The sequence below is a fragment of the Trichosurus vulpecula genome, chromosome 2, assembly GCF_011100635.1.
Source record: "Trichosurus vulpecula isolate mTriVul1 chromosome 2, mTriVul1.pri, whole genome shotgun sequence".
In the NCBI taxonomy this organism is placed as follows: Eukaryota; Metazoa; Chordata; class Mammalia; order Diprotodontia; family Phalangeridae; genus Trichosurus; species Trichosurus vulpecula.
In genome coordinates this window covers 83007052-83019853 of record NC_050574.1, presented here as the reverse complement: position 1 = coordinate 83019853, position 12802 = coordinate 83007052, and the positions used below count along the sequence as shown (strand labels likewise).

At 39.8% G+C, this 12802-nt stretch overlaps 1 pseudogene; it reads right to left on the bottom strand.

Annotated features, from left to right (window-relative positions):
• Positions 1-575: 575 nt before the first annotated feature.
• Positions 576-1602, bottom strand: LOC118836510 (annotated as a pseudogene).
• Positions 1603-12802: the final 11200 nt, after the last annotated feature.

Genomic DNA, 12802 nt, shown 5'->3' with positions numbered 1-12802 from the left:
AAATCACTATACATCTGTATGTACCATTGGTACCTGGTTACTGGCTATGGCGTGAATAACAAAAAAAAAAAAGTCAGAAATGTTAGAGACCTCCAGGATACTCTAGTCCAATCCCCTTTTATTTAATTTCAAAAAATGAATACCTGCAAAGTGGCTACTGAAATACCATTTCCCCCAGAAAACCACACAAGAATTGCATTTCCCAAAGTGAGAATATTCATTAGAATACAAAACCCATAAGAAAAACCACCTTTTTTCCCCAGTCTAGTCAAGGAGAAATGTCTATGAACGGCAGTCACATTTGGAAGTACCATTGACTTCAAGCATCAAAAAAGAAACTGAAGGTAAAGAGAGTCCCCAACCTGACCCCAAGGTGAAACTTTCAAAACAAGCATCAGTAAGTTTCCTCACTGCGCATTAACACAACACAAGCGCAGCGGATCAGTGATGGGCCTCCGAACATCCCCGGAAACTGTGTACCCACCCCACCCAGGCCTCCGACACCTCCCCGGGACACCGGTCGGGTCTGCAGCACAATTCGGGGCGGAGGGGATGGAGGGGCCGGCGCCCTGCGCTCAGGGGCCTCTCTGGGCCAGCTCTTGGGCCGGCTCCCTGTACTCGGCCGCGTTGAAGAAGGCCTCGGGGTCCCTGGCCAGGAAGCCCAGGAAGTCGTGCAGGTGGGCGAAGAGCAGCACCAGGCTCTTGTCGTCGAAGTGAGTGTGGGACACCATGGCCCCGATGCGCAGGAAGAGGCGCAGCAGGTAGGGCCGCCCTACAGCCGCGACATGGGCTCGTCGGGGTGCGCGGCCAGCACACGGTCGTGCTGCGGCCACTCGTTCTCCTACGGCAGCTGCGTGCCCAGCAGCACGTTGAAGTAGGCGTGGATGCCGCCCACCAGTTCCTCGGACGCGTACTCCAGGTTGTCGCGCCAGCCCTGCGCCTGATGGAAGGCCACGTACTCGTCCAGGATGGTGTCCACGCTCTTGGCGGCGGGCACGGTGAACAGCCGGCCCTGCTGGGTTACCAGCTCCCAGTCGCAAACCAGCAGCGGCTTCAGCTCGGCGGGGATCTGCTACCCGCGGCTCCGGGCGCGCGGCGGCCGCCGCTTCGCTCCTGGAAGCCTGGACCCCAAGGGCGTGCCGCCGGTGCAGGGGCTGCGGGGGGGTCCCGGGCCGCGTTCGTGCTGGGGCCGGCGCCACGGTCGCTCCCGCCGGTCTTCTGCTTGCTCTTGCGGGTCTTGCGGCCCGGGCCCGGAGCGGGGACCTCCGCGCCCGTGGCCACGCCAGAGGTGGAGGCGGCGACCGAGGTGGAGAGCGTGATGCGAATGTTCTGCCCCCGCGCCCCGGGTCCCCGCCCCGCGCCTGGCCCTCGGCCTGGTGCACCTGGTTGGCCCTCTGCTGGTCACGCTGCTTCTGCAGGTGGGCCTCCGAGTACTTGAGTACGCGGCTCTCGGGCACCCACTCCCCCCAGTTATTGTTCCAGCCACTGCTTGTCCTCCGTGACCACCTTGAGGCACTTGGCCTCGTACAGCAGCGGCCCGTGGACTCACAGCACGCGCTCGCCCTCCTGGAACTCGGGCTTCAGGGCCTGTTTTGGAGCCATGGCTGGGTTCGCAGCAGAGGCGCAGCTGGGTGGCCGCGGTGAGCGAGGTCTGGAAAAGCGGGACTCGGACCTGCTGCGGGGCATGACCCACCCTGCTGCTGCCTCCTCTGCTGCCTGAGGCTCGAATAACGTCTGGAATCATTTGTAAAGTACTTTTCCAAATATTAAAACACTATGTTGATATAATCTGTCATCAGTTATTATTATATATCCTGTTTTTGTGAAGTTGATATTTTGAACTCTTGTATAACATGACATTTTTCCCTGTTCTATTTCATCTCAGATTCGTTCCATTATTCAAGAACTAAACTATTGGAATTAGATTGGATAAAGGATTTGATTTGAGAGGGAAGAAGACAACCTGGGTTCAAATCTCTCTGACATATCCTAGCTGTAGGGCCATAGGCAAGTCACTAAACCTTTAAGTACCCCCAGGCAACTCTCTCTGACTATAATTTGCAGAGCAGGTGGTGATCTGCATGTGTAAAGGTTGCTTCCTCTTAGGGAGTTCCCTATACCAATGAAGACCATAGGTCAAAAATAAAGTGGTGGGTACTGTTATTACTGTAATCATTATTATTATTCTTGTTATCATTTCTCCTTGCTATGATTTGTCTCTAGGAGTAGTATAGCATGAAGTTGTGAGTTTATGAGTCAAAAGGAGTTCATGTTATCACTGCTAATATTGTCATCATAATAACCCTGGGATGTAGGTGCATTATTATCCTTATTTTATAGATGGAGAAACTGAGGTGAAGAGACATTAAATGACTTAGGGGCACACAGCAAGTGTATGAGGATGGATTTAAACTCAGGTCTTCCTGACTCCAGGCCCAGCATTCAACCCCCTGTGCTACATACTCCTTTTTTTGGGAGGAGTGCTCTATGGTATGGCCCAGAAAGCTCTATGTATATCACACATGACATTCCAGCTCTAATCTCCGTGCCTTTGTACTTTCTACCTGCCTTGTCTGGAATGCACTCTTTCCTCACCTCCATTTCATAGAATTCAACTATTAACTTTAAGATGCAGCTCAAATGTCATCTACACAAAGACCTTCCTGATTTCCCGCCTCCCCTCCATCGCTACTGTCCTCCCTCCCTGACTTGTACTTAACTATATTGTGACTATTTCTGTATTATTCTCTATATAGATATACATATCTATTTGAATGTAATATATTATTATACTTATTTCTATAGGTAACATAATATACTTAGATATGTCAGTATTGCCTCGCCAATAGAATATAAGCTCCCTAAGAATAGGGATTTTCTCACTATTGATCAGAGAAATGCAAATTAAAACAAGTCTGAGGTACCACCTCACATCTATCAGAATGGCTAATATGATAAAAAGGAAAAATGTTGGATGATGGAGGGGATGTGGCAAAACTGGGATGCTAATGCACTGTTGGTGGAGTTGTGAACTGATCCAACCATTCTGGAGAGTAATTTGGAATTATGCCCAAAGGGCTATAAAACTGTGCATACCCTTTCATCCAGCAATATCACTGTTAGGTTTATATCCCAAGACATCTAAAAAAAGAGAAAAGGACTTGTTTGTACAAAAATATTTATAGCAGCTCTTTTTGTGGTGGCTAAGAATTGAAAATCAAAGGGAGGCCCATCAGTTAGGGAATGGCTAAACAGGCTGTGGTGTATGATTGTAATGGAATATTATTGTACTATAAGAAATGACAAGCAGGATGATTTCATAAAAACCTGGAAAGAATTACATGAACTGATGCCTAGGGAAGTGAACCAAGAGAACACTGCACACAATAACAGCAATGTTGTGGGATAAAGAACATCAACTCTCATCTTTGTATTTGTACAACTAGAATCTAGCACAGTGCCTGGTAAACAGTAGTTGCTTAATAAATGCTTTTTGATTGATTAAGGACCTTTACAAACCCTACAACAACCCTAGGCTGGTATGGTCATAAGCCCCATTTCAATGGTATATGTGTCTGTACCAGAAGTTTTTATCTGCTCTCCTCCTTCACCACCACCTCCTATAGGAATAGTGGCAGCCTGGTTGTAGTGGGAAGGGTAGAAAGAAATTTGGAGGTGATTTCCATTGTTCTTGTTATATTGTTGTTGTTAACCTTGGTTTTCATCATTTCAAATATTAAGATATCAATACCTACATTCGGGTACCTTCCTAATATCTTTGAATTTTAATTTTCCAGAGTCCATTCCCTAGATTGGAAAACTGTCAGAATCAGGGAAGAAAGACACCTTTCTAAACATCCAGACTCTTTACATTCCCATTCACAGGAGCTCTGGTTCTTCCATGTATTATTCAGGGTAGAAACATAATTGACTAAATTGGAGCCCTAGCCTCATGAAAGTTCCTTGAGTTTATTCCTTGAAGGAAATTCCTTGAAGTCCATTCATTATCGACACTAGTCTCCACCCATCCTTTATCCCCATCTACCGGAGCTGTGTCTGAGAAGCATGGGGAATTGTTTTGGATTCTTTTTTCCTGACCCCTGGAGACAAAATTAAAATGGGGAGAGGTGAGAAGGAAATGTGTGTGTCAGTCTGGTACCTCCTGGGACCCTTGTTCAGGGACATATTTTCATACTATTTTGCTCAACCCTGTGGCCAGAGACTTCAGAAACTCTCTCTCTAACCTATGCCACGTCCCTGTATATCCTGAGGCCACTCCCAGTATAAATTTTCCTTCCCATGATCATGGTGAGGTGAGTACAGGATTAACACAGACTCTAGGCAGTGTTATAGAGGCTTGTGACTAAAGGAAAATTCCAGGCTTTGGAAATAAGGTGGTTGGTAAGTTAACTTTTAGTTAGAATCTGACTGAGAAATCTCCACACATGATGGTAGCAATAGAGAGGGGGAGATTGGGTTTAAGACATTTGAACTCCAGTGACAGAGCTTGGATCTTGAAGAATGGGAGATCCCTATAACCTGAGGGGTGGTCACAGGAGATTTATAGGGCCTATTCTAAGAAAATCAAACATTAATGAAAATGACTTCCGTAGTACAAAGACAAGCACAAACACAGACATGCAGAAACACATCCATTTAGGAGAATAGGATCATAGATGAATAGCTAGAAGATAGAAAAAGAGTGTCTCTCTCATTTTATAGATAAGGAAACTTGAGTACCAAGGAAGTTAAGTGAATTTCTCAGCATCGCAGGGTAGTAAGCATCAGAGGCAGGATTTGAACCCAGGTCCTCTGACCCCAGAGACATGAATTTTTCTAATATTTCATTCTGCCAGGAGGTATGCACATACAAATCTAAAGAGATGTACCTGAGTACATACCCACATGCACAGAAGCAAAGACCTACACAAACATATATTCAAAGAACTACATTTATATGAAGTTCTGAATGCATTTATAACTACAAACACAGACATGAACCATTCTCCACATGGATGCACAGATCCAACAGAAGCTACTAAGATTAATGCCTGCCAGCCGTTGTAAGGTCTTCTCTAATTCACTACATTCTTTTCCCATATCTAGGATATAGAAACCTAGAATAGAAATGTTTGTAATTTTGCAGGGTCGGAATCGTGTTTTAGCTGCCCTTAAGAGGACAAGGGATCCCTGGTCATACTCTGGCTGAGAACACTTTGGGGAGTAGCTGTGAGCTGTGAACAGGGGTATCTGCAGAAGGAGGAGGGCAGGCTTGGCAAGAACTTCCTTTAATGTTGAGATGATATGGTAAAAGGAAAGAATATGAGAATAATTGAGTTTGGGGGCTTCTGCTTATTATCTCAGTGGCTCTGGGAAACTCGCCTCGCCTTAAACTTTAGTCTCCTCATTTGTTCAAAATGGGATTAATAATCTCTGCCCCAAGAGGCAATATGGCATAGTGGATAGGGCGGTCTAGATATGAGAAAGATGTGGGTTCAAATGTCTCACATGTACTGACTGTGTGACTTAACCTCTCAGATCCCCAAGAACTCTCTAAGACTGTAGGTTACAGAGGAGGTGCTGACCTGATTTGGGAGAGGGAGCTTCTTCACTGGACATTCTCTATACCAAAGAAATCACAAGTCCAGTCACATCTCCACCTCTCTGGGTTTTGATAAGAATAACATGAAACAGTAGATGTGAAATAGCTTTGGGAAGGATAATGGGCCACATGAAGGTAACACATTACTATTATACATATGGGGGCTATGTTTATGGATAAAGTGGAAAGAGTACATGTGCAAGAGAGAATTTAGGAAGAAATTCAGTCCACGTAGGGAATTAATGAATATATCAGTGAAGAGAAAAACAAGGAGTTTGAAGGCAGGGCCACAAACAACTTTCCATACTGGTAGATACAGAAACTGAAGCACTGTTCCCAAGGCCTCCTACTATAGGTTTGTATTCTTTTCAGAGGCATTCTCAATATAAGTACATGTTAAACAAAAGGAAATTGGAGACTCAGATTTGGAAGAAACTTCAGAGGCTCTCTAGTCCAACCCACACTTGAACAGGAATGCCCTCTGCATTATACCCAACAAGTGGCTATTCGAGTTTTATTTGAAGACCCCTAGGGATCTACCTACTACCTCCATAGGCACATCTTCCTATTTGAGAAAGTGAACAGGCTTGAAAAACAAGCTTCTCTGTGGTCTGGCTTAATAGAGATACTGGGGTTTTTATAAATATAATGGAAGAAAGATTATAAAGGGGAACTAGAAACCAAAAAAAAAGTTTCTGAAGAGGCAGAGAACGTAAACCAAGAGAAACTGAGATGAGGAGACTGATGAATGGAGGAGCAAGGCACAGAAAACAAAAGCAAGGGGGAGAAACTGAGCCACTGAACCTATACCATAGGTATGAGGCTCCATTTGTATAGGGGGTTTTCTTATTGAAACCCCCCAAAACCCTTTGAATGTAGTAAAGTTCTAAAGAGATGTACATTTTCTTCCTCCACTATCTATTCTATTATCTCCCTGTACGTTACATGGCAGCTGATGGAGGGGTAAATAGATTACTGAGTTTGGATTCAGGAAGAATTGTTTTCAAATCCAGTTTTAGACACTTACTAGATGTGTGACCCTGGGCAATTCACTTATCCTCTTTTTTATCTCATTTTCCTGTAATATCAATTAAGTTGGGACTTTTTTTACTGTTTTAGAATGATAAATTAATTAAATGTCTTTGATTGAGCCTTACTAGGTGCAAAGCCCAGGCCCAAACCCGTATCTACTAGGTGCTAAGCCTATGTGGGCGTGAAGCCCTCAGGGTCCTAAGGGGAGTTGCCAATACCAGAGCCAACACTAGGAGCCTAAGCTCTGGTTATCAGATGATGTTTGATGATGGCTAAAGAGTGTATAAAAAGAGAGAACAGAGCTATTTGTTAGGGGCTCTGAGCCACAGGAGGAGTGGCACGTGAGTCTGGGCCACCTGTTGTTATAAGCTCCCCAGCTACTGAACTCAGATGTTGATGGTTCCTTGGTAGCTATGAATTCTATTTGGTCTCTTTATAACGTATCTTTGTAATTTGTTTGTATTTGTTCTGAAGTTCAGGGTGCTGGCATTTTCCCCTGAAGTAAGTGAATAATATTAGTATCTTAGATTGAAATAAGATTGTTAACCCCTTAACGTTGCTTTCCTTAGATCAAAGAACCTGTGCTGGCAGAATTCTTGTTGTTGGGCTTGTGTTGGTCTTTCACCCACACAACAGCTGCTAGCCAATTTGTTGCATCATTTCCTCAACTGTAAAATGAGGATAATAACAGCATATATCTTGTAGGGTTATTATGAGGATCAAATGAGGTGTTTGCTAAAAAAAACACAACACAATGTAGCCCTCCATCCATGAAAACATGATACCTCTCAGATTTTCACAAACCATTTTTAACTGCATCCACAGTTTTACGTAGTCCCATGACTTGAATGAACTGAATCTAGGGAAACTAATAGAGCTGATAAGTGTTTATTGTTTATTATTGTAAATGGCTTTTATTATTTATCATTATTGTAAATGGCCTTTAATATGCTAGGGAATAAGAAAAAAATGATCAAGAATTGAAAGTGGGCAAAATCCTATTTTTTAAATGGGAGAGGAGAATTCTGTAAACAATAAATCAATAAGCCTGTTTCTGTTTCCTAGAAAAAAAATCTAGAGTCAAGTACTAAGTGGTTAATTTGTGAGTATTATTAGTACAGTCAAGAAGTCAAGGAGGCAAAACTATGGAAGTGGCAAGGTAGCAGCTAAGGGTAACAGAACCAAAAATATACCAGCTTCCCTTGCAAATGAGCACTTTCTGCAATAAGGAAAGTAAAGCTGGGAGAAGCAGGACTCTGGTCTAGTGTGTGTAATTATGTGATATTCTTCTGGCATTGCAAAACTAATACTCTTGAATGAACAAAGGTAAAGTGAGATAGGTAAGTTTACCATATGGTGATTTAATGTCTAGTTTTGCTTCCTCTGTGTGTGTGTGTGTGTGTGTGTGTGCGCGCGTGTGTTGTTATATAAAGGATTAGAGGATCAAAAGTCTAGAGCTGGAAGGTTTCTCAGAGGCAATCTATTGCAACTCACTTTACAGATAAGGAAAGTGAGGCTTGGGGAGGTCAAATGGTTTAATCATGGCCAGGTAGGTATTAGATATAAGAGGCAGGATTTGAACCCCAGTCCTCAGGAATAAAGAGTCACTACTCTTTTACTGTGTCACATTTAAAGGGGATGGCATACCCTTGGACACTTGTGTTTTATTCCTATCCATGTGACCACAACTCTTTCATCACCCACTCAAGCCTAAATCCACTACATTTTCCAGTTGTTACATCTCTCAAATGTAACCATAACCTTCTTGCTACCCTTTTCCCAAATTCACATGTCAAAACTTCTTTAGTCCACATTATATGCATATACTTACCAGGACACCTCACTTGTGCACAAGAGGGTCCACCAGCATTACATGGTTCATCTTTTCATCCATAACACCCATCCATAAATGGAACTAAAATGCACAAATACAAAAACAAATATGATATACAAATTCTCTCTTCCCCTCTTTCTACTAAGGTTGCTATTACCTCCAACTTCTGTACTCTTCTAAACTGATCATAAGTTAGAGAATTAGGAATTTCAGCAGCTATGACACACTGAGGATTTTTTTCTCCCAATTCATTAAAACATTTTCATTTAAAGTTTCAGTTCCAAATTATATCCCTTCTCCTCTTGCTTCCCTCCTGTCTTCCGGAGACAGTAAACAATCAGATATAGGTTATACATATGCATTTGTGTAAAACATTTCCATATTAGTAATTTTGAACAAGAAAACTTGAATAAAAGGAAAAAAATGAAAGAAAGTGAAAAATAGCCTGCTTCAGTCTGTATTCAATCAATATCTGCTCTTTCTCTGGAGGTGGATAGTATGCTAGTATGCTTTATCATCAGTCTTTGGATTGTCTCTGATCATTGTATTGCTGAGAGTAGCCAAGACATTCACAATTTTTCATGGAACAATATTGCTATTACTGTGTACAATGTTCTCTTGGATCCGTTCACTTCACTATGCATCGGTTCATGTAATTTTTCTAGGTTTTTGTGAAATCATCCTAAATGTCATGTCTTATGGGAAACTAACATTCCATTACAATCATATAACACAGGTTGTTTAGTCATTCCCCAATTGATGGGCAACCATTTGATTTCCAAATCACAGTCACCACAGAAAGAGATGCTATAAATATTTTTGTACAAATAGGTCCTTTCTTCCTTTTTGGATGTCTTTGAGATATAGACCTAGCAAATGGCATTGCTAGATCAAAGGGTATGCACAATTTTATAGCCCTCTGGGCACAGTTCCAAATTGTTCTCTAGAATGGTTGGATCAGTTCACAACTCAACCAACAGTGCATTAGTGTCCCTCCCAGTTTTGCCACATCCCCTCCAACATCCGACATTTTGCTACATCCCCTCTAACATCCAACTTTCCTCATATTAGCCATTCTGAAAGGTATCAGGTGGTACTTCAGAGTTGTAATCTGCATTTCTCTGATCAATAGTGGTTTAGAGAATTTTTTCATATAACTACAGATAGCTTTGATTTCTTTGTCTGAAAACTGCCCGTTCATATCCTTTGACCATGTATCAATTGTGAAATGACTTGTATTTACATAAATTTGACTCAGTACTCATAATTTGAGAAATGAAGCCTTTATCAGAGACATTTGTTGCAAAAAATTTCCTGTTTTCTGCTTTCCTTATAATTTCAGTTGCATTGGTTTTGTTAGTGCAAAAACTTCTTAATTTTATATAATCAAAATTATCTATTTTACATTTTGTAATGCCCTCAATATCTTCTTTGGTACTAAATTCTCCCTTTATCCATAAATATGATGGATAATCTATTTCATGCCTATTTAATTTGCTCACAGTATCACCTTTTATGTGTAAATCACATATCCATTTTGACCTTATCTTGGTATACTGTGTGAAATGTTGGTCTATATTTGGTTTTCCCAGTAGTTTTTCTCAAATAATGAGTTTTTGTTCTAAAATCCTGGGTATTTAGGTTTATCATGTACTAGATTACTATGGTCATTTACTATAATGTAATTTGTACCCAATTATTCCACTGATCCACCACTCTATTTCTTAGCCAGTACCAGATGGTTTTGATATTTACTGCTCTATGATACTGTCTAGACCATCTTCTTGCACATTTTTTTTCATTGATTCCCTTGATATCCTTCAGCTTTTGTTCTTCCAGATGAACTTTGTTATTTTTTCTAGCTCTATAATTTTTTTGATTGTTTAATTGGTATAGCACTGAATAAGTAGATTACTTTAGGTAGAATTCTCACTTTTATTATGTTGGCACAGTCTACCCAAGAGCAATTAATATTTTTCCAATTATTTAGTTCTGACTTTATTTGGGTGAAAGGTGTCTTATAGTTGATCTCATGGAAGTCCTGGGTTTGTCTTGGCAGGTAGACTCCCAAGTATTTTATATGGAATTTTATATTATTTTAAATGGAATTTTGCTTCCTCTATTGCTGCTGGAGTTTTCTGGTAACATATAGAAATGCTGATGATTTTTGTGGGTTTATTTTGTATCCTACAGCTTTGCCAAAGTTGTTAATAATTTCAAGTAGTTTTCTAGTTTATTCTCTAGGATTTTCTATGCATAACATCATATCATCTGCAAAGAGTGATAGTTTTGTTTTTTCATTGCCTATTCTAATTTCTTTTTCTTCTCTTATTGCTAAACTAACATTTTTAGTACAATATTAAATAATAGAGGTGATAATGGGCGTACTTGCTTCACTCCTGATTATATCAGGAAGGCTTGTAGCTTATCCCCATTACATATAATGCTTGATGATGGTTTTAGATAAATATTACTTATCCTTTTAAGGTAAGCTCCATTTATTCCTATTCTCTCTAGGGTTTTCAATAGGAATGGGTGCTGTATTTCGTCAAAGGCTTTTTCTGCATCTATTGAGATAATTATATGATTTCTGTTGTTTTTGATATTGATATGGTCAATTATGCTGATAATTTTCCTAACATTGAACCAGCCCTGTATTCTGGTATAAATTCCACTTAGCCATAGTGTATGATCCTTGTGATATATTGTCATAATCTCTTTACTATTTTATTTTAAATTTATGCATCAATATTCGTAAGGGAAATTGGTCTATTATTTTCTTTCTATGTTTTGGTTCTTCCCGGTTTGCATATCAGCAGCATAGTTGTGTTGTAAAAGGAATTTGGGTAGGACTCCTTCTTTGCCTACTATTCCAAATAGTTTATATACTGTTGTGATTAATTCTTCTTTCAGTGTTTGGGAGAATTTGCTTGTGAAGCCATCTGTCCTGGGGATTTTTTCTTAGGAAGCTCTTTGATAACTTGTTCAATTTCTTTTTCTAGGTGGGTTATTTAAGTATTTTATTTCTTCTTCTGTTAATCTGAGTAATTTATATTTTTGTAGTTGTTCATCCATTTTTCTTATAATGTCAAATTTATTGGCTTATGATTGGGCAAAATAGCTCCTAACAGTTGTCATAGTTTCCTCTTCTTTGGTGTTGAATTCATCCCTTTTATTTTTGATAGTAATAATGTGATTTTTTCTTTTCTTTTTTAAAAATTAAATTAACAATGATTAATCTATTATATTGGTTTTTTTCATAAAACTAGCTTCTGGTTTTATTTATTGGTTCAATGGTTTTCTTCCTTTTGATTTTATTAATCTCTCCTTTGATTTTCAAGACTTTCAATTTGGTGTTTAATTGGTGTTAAATTTCTCTTTTTCTAGTTTTTTTTAGTTGTTTGTCCAATTCATTGATCTGTTTTTTCTCTATTTTATTGATGCAAGATATTAGAGATATAAATTTTCCCCTAATTGCCATTTTGGCTACAAACCATGAATTTTGGTATATTGTTTCATTGTTGTCATTTAATGAAATTATTGATTGTTTATGTAACTTGTTTTTTAACCCACTTGTTTTTTAGGATAAGATTATTTAATTTCCAATTAATTTTTAATGTCTTTTCATTGTATATGATTGAATGTAATTTTTCTTGCATTATTATCTGAAAAGGGTATGTTTACTATTTCTGCTTTTATTTGTTTGTGAGCTTTTATGTCCTAATACATGGTCAATTTTTGTATAGGTGCTGTGCATTTCTGAGAAAAGTTATATTCCCATTCAGTGTTCTCCAGAGAGCTATCATATTTAACTTCAGAATTTTATTTACCTCCTTAACTTCTTCCTTGTAAGACTTCTTTTTGTACTGCCATGAAATTTGTAAACAGAGGAAGCAGAGAAGAATGGCTCACTGTTGCCCAGTTTTCTTGCACTGATAAAGATAAGAAAGTGAGAGAAGTTTAAAAGTAGGAGGGGGAGGGTAAAACATATAACCCCTTCTGTATCCAAGAGAGATCAAAACAAAAAAAGGAAAATTACTTATACATACAAAAATATTTTTAGCTGCTCTTTTTGTGGTGTCAAAGAATTAGAAATTGAGAAGATGCCCATTAATTGGGAAATAGTTGAACAAGTGGTGATATATGGTTGTGATGAAATGCTATTGTGCTATAAGAAATAATGAGCAGAATGATTTCAGAAAAACCTGGGAAGACATGTATGAACTGATGCAGAGTAAAGTGAGCAGAACCAGGATAACCCTGTACACAGTGCCAGCAGTATTGTACAATGATCAATTGTGAATGACTTAGCTATTCTGAGTAACACAATGATC